This window comes from Choloepus didactylus, chromosome 17, assembly GCF_015220235.1.
Source record: "Choloepus didactylus isolate mChoDid1 chromosome 17, mChoDid1.pri, whole genome shotgun sequence".
NCBI lineage: Eukaryota > Metazoa > Chordata > Mammalia > Pilosa > Megalonychidae > Choloepus > Choloepus didactylus.
The window spans coordinates 2967897-2971415 of record NC_051323.1 but is presented as its reverse complement, the minus strand read 5'-3'; positions in this window follow the sequence as shown (position 1 = coordinate 2971415).

Genomic DNA, 3519 nt, shown 5'->3' with positions numbered 1-3519 from the left:
ATAAAATCTAAGACTCCATTGCCCAATGTATGGTCCTGAAAAGGTTTCCCTGCATTTTCTTCTAGATTATGTTTCTCAGGGTTATAGTAAGATATATGAAACCTTTTGCATTCATTTTTATATATGGCATTAGGTAGGGATCCTTCTGTGTTATTTCTTTTTTTTTTTTTTCTAATGTAGATCCAGTATTCCCAGCACCATTTTTTGAACAAGCTGTTATTTCCCAAATGAATGGGCTTTGCCATCTTGTAAAAATATTAGTTGGCCACAAATTTGAAGGTTGATTTTTGAGCTTTCAATTTTCTTCCGTTTGTCTATACATTTGTCCTTGTGCCAGTACCAAGCTGCTTTGATTACTGTGGCTTTGTAATAAGTTTTAAGATTACAAAGTGTGAGTTAGAGTTAAGGAAGTGTGTGTCCTCCAACTTTGTTCTTTTTCACAATGGCTTTTTTGTTTAATTTCAATCTTTCTAAGTTTATTGAGTCTTGTTTTGTTTCTCAACATTTGGTCTATCCTGGAGAATGGTCCATGTGCAAGTGAGAAGAATGAATATCTGAGATGCTGTATGAAGATGCAATGTTTTGTATATGTCTGTTAGGTGTAGTTCATTTATCATATTGAGTTAACTATTTCCTTAAAGATCTCTGACTAGATGTTCAATCAATTGGTGAGTATGGTGTACTGAAGTCTCCAAATATTATTGATGTGTCCATTTTTGCCTTTAGTGTTTCCAACATTTGCTTCATTATTTTTGGGCACTGTGATTAGGTAGGAAAATACTTATGATTATTATATCTTTTGGTGGGTTTTCCTTTTATTAAATATATTTCCCAGCTTTGTCTCTTATACACTTAAAGTTTATTTTGTTCAGTATTAGTATAGCAGCCTCAGCTCTTTCTTGGCTACTCTTTTCTGGAATATCTTTTTCCCAATGTTCACTTTCAACCTATTTGTGTCCTTGGACCAAAACTGAATCTCTTGTAAACAACACATAGATGGATCATGATTTTTTATCAATTCAGCCAATCTGTGACCTTTAATTGGGGAGTTAATCCATTAACATTCAGTGTTACTACTGGAAAGGTAGTACTTTATCTATTTTATCCTTTGATTTTTATGTCGTATTTTTTTTTGTCGCTTTCTTACCGTTTTTGTTATCTTCACAGATAATCTTCATTTTTATACTCTCCTGTCCTCCATGCTTCTCTCTCCTCTCTTTCAGCCTGCTCCACTCCCATTATTATTTCTTGTATGGTAGTTCTCTTGTTAATGAGGTGTCTCAGTTTCTGTATTTCTGTGAATATTTAAAAAGTGTCCCTCATTTTAATAGGACAATTTTGCTAGATAAAGAAATCTTGGTGGGCAGATTTTCTCTTTAATTACCCTAAATATATCATACAACTACCTTCTCACCTCCATTCTTTTTGATGAGAGGTCCGGGCATAGTATTATTGAGTGTCTGTGATATGTCATGGATTGTATTTCACTTTCTCCTTTCAGAATTCTTTATCTTTGGCATTTGACTTTCTGATTAGTATTTGTCTTGGAGAAGGCATATTAGGATTTATTTTGTCTGGAGTGTATTGTGTATCTTGGTAATATACCTTTATGTCTTTCATAAGTGTTGTGTGTTTTTGCACATTAATTCTTCAAATATTCTTTCTGCCCATTTTCCCCTATCTTCTCCTTTGGAGACACTCATGATTCCTATATTTTCATGCTTATTTTTCTGTCAGTCAATTACTTGAGATGGTGGTACATTTATTTACTGTTTTCTCTACCTTGTCTTCTGACTGTAATGTTACAGGTGTCCTAATCTCTAGTTTGCTGATACTTTCTTGTGCCAGTTGAAATCTGCTCTTTTATTCCTGTAGAGTTTCTTAATCTCTTGTATTGTGCCTGTCATTCTCATAGTTTCCTTTACTTTTTTGTATGATTTCAAATTATTCTTTATGCACACCCAGCGTCTTCTTAATGACCTTTACTTTTTGCCATATTTCTCTCCATATCCTTGAATTTATTTAGGTTATCTGATCATAAATCACTGATTAGATGTTTCCATCCCTGTTTTTCATGTGAAATTTTAATTTGTTCCTTTGACTGGGAGATATATTCTGTCCCCGCCCGCGGGACGATCAACGGAAGCTCCAAGTCCTGTGAAGGAAGAATGGTATGGGACAAGAGACACGAGGAATGACAGCAAGACAGGTTTCTGATCAAGCTGCAAAATTTTATTGAAGAGGCAGGGTATATATACTCTAAGGGTGGAGGGAGTGGCTAGTAACAACAAGTGGCGGTCTGGAATTGGTGGTAGCTGTTGCTGGGGTGGATGGCCAATGGGCGGCTACTGTTTAGGGCGAACTAGCTACTGCTTAGGCGGGAACTACTGTTACTTCCTAGAAGAAGGCTAATAATAGCTTAGGCTGTTCTTGCATCAGCCGTGGCGGCCATGTTGCATGTGACCGGTATCGCTGAAGGTGAATATTATATATGCTGCCTTAATTGTCCCCAACAATATTCTATTCTTTTTGCATGGCTTATAATTTTTTGCTGGTGACTATCCATTTGGTTTCCTTGATAAATTTCCTCTGGAAGTTGGTTTATTTCTCTTGCTTAGGTTTCTCTTGTTGGTTTCTTTTGTGCTGAAACTCTCCTTTGACAATTAGTTCAAATTATTTTAGACCTTTAGAACAGCTTGTGTTTTTTTAGATTTTATATTCAATTTTACTGAGATATATTCGCATACCATACAGTCACTCATAGTGTACAATCAGTTGTTCACAGTATCATCATACAGTTTGCAGTTATCACCACAACCATATTTTGAACATTTTCTTTACTTCAAAAATAATAATATTAAAAATAAGAATAAAATAAACATTAAAAAACACCCAAAACATCTCATCTCCCCATTCCAACATAGTATTCATTTAGTTTTCATCCCCATTTTCTCATCTGTCCACACACTGGATAAAGCGAGTGTTTTTCACAATCACACAGTCCCACCATAGAAGCAATATACTTATAAAATTGTCTTCAAGAATCAAGGCTACTGGAATGCAGTTAAATAGTTTCATGTATTTCCTTGTAGCTATTCTAATACACTAAAACCTGAAACTAAAAACAGATACCTATATAATGCGTTATATAGCTGCCTGATTCCTTATATTCTGTCCCTACTATGAATGGTTGATGGACCACAACAGGATATTTGTTATTTTGTGAAAGTAAGTAAGTATAATTCAAATCTTACAGGTTTTAGATTTTTCTTGTCAAAAGTGAGTGAGCTGAATTTGGCACATTGGTGAGGTGTAGAATTTAGTCTCTCCTCTAGGGCAGCTGTTAGTCAGAAACTGTATGAAACTGGCAATTTGGGGATTCCAGTGACCAGGAACACGTACACAAGTTTGGAATGGGTGGAAAAGCTGACATCACAGCAAAATTTGCAAGTTCCGCGGAGCAGGGGTCTGGTGACCCTCCCTGCCCAGACCCCATGGACTATCTTGCAGCTGGCTCCC